Source organism: Phalaenopsis equestris, unplaced genomic scaffold (assembly GCF_001263595.1).
Source record: "Phalaenopsis equestris unplaced genomic scaffold, ASM126359v1 Scaffold233395, whole genome shotgun sequence".
NCBI classification, from domain to species: Eukaryota; Viridiplantae; Streptophyta; class Magnoliopsida; order Asparagales; family Orchidaceae; genus Phalaenopsis; species Phalaenopsis equestris.
The window spans coordinates 431,518-432,550 of NW_018251343.1; the positions used below are offsets into that span (position 1 = coordinate 431,518).

Genomic DNA, 1,033 nt, shown 5'->3' on the forward strand with positions numbered 1-1,033 from the left:
GTCCTTATCATGAATCAGTAATAGTAATAAGCATAGGAATTCTTTTGTGGCAGTATGTAAATTGTGTTGTGTCAAATAGGATCAATTATATTCTTTACCCTTACAAGAGATGCTATAAAAAAATATTGGCTAATTTAAAGTTTGAATAGTTTTGAAGACCGGCTAGGCAGGGAAGATGCTAGCTCTCTCTCTAGAGTTCCCTCGATTTCCTCCACCTGGGGACTAACATCTCATATCAGAACCTAAAATAATAAACCAAGTTGGGGGCTTTAACCTGTAACTTTAGAGTCCTCTAACTCTACACCCTTCAATGATTATTTCTCTAGTTATTTGCACTAAATCATATGAATTACATTCTCACTCATATAACCTCATGTGATTTTTTCCAATTGTTGACTGAGACAATATCAGCCTGGTTCTTACATGTTCTCACAACAAATTTTAACATTTGGATAGTCATGGATTTAAATCATCACAACTTCTTCCAACATTAAAGATCACTACTCTCCACAACTTCCATCGAATATTTTTAATTACTTATCATTTTAAGGAGAAATATAAAGAAAACTACTCAGAATCCATGTAGAAAATGAAACCACACTTTAGTTTAAAAGTAGAAATCATTGTCAAACCAACAAGAAATCTCAATTAAATCCAAAAGTAGTTCAAAACAGAAGATAAAAACTTATCTCATATCCTCCACCAAACTCTTAAAGTTCCTTTGAATCTCTTCTCTTTTACAATACTCTCAAAAATAAATTAAAAACAAAAAGAAAAAAAGTAAATTTGTGTGGTGCTTGAATCTCTTCACAAGATTCTCCACGATCTTCTTAAGACTCAGGACTCTCTCCCTCTTCAAGCACCCCCTTCAAGTGTCTCAACTTCCTTCTTTCATAAATTTCCCAAGAGGTGCCTTGGAAACTCTTCAAAATGTGTCCAAATTCCATGTATTCTCCAAGGGATGCCTCTTTTCTCATTTCTTTTAATAATATATTCATTTCTAGTGGTCATAACCACCTTCTTTAGCCAATAG

The 1,033-nt window shown here is 33.4% G+C and overlaps 1 long non-coding RNA gene across 1 annotated transcript in view; it reads left to right on the plus strand.

Moving 5' to 3' along the window:
* The window catches only part of LOC110038652, a 17,660-nt gene that overhangs the window by 5,342 nt on the left and 11,285 nt on the right, over positions 1–1,033 (plus strand). The window contains exon 2 of the long non-coding RNA XR_002295443.1: positions 774–780. This is a non-coding gene — a long non-coding RNA (uncharacterized LOC110038652). The remainder of the gene's footprint in view (positions 1–773; positions 781–1,033) is intronic.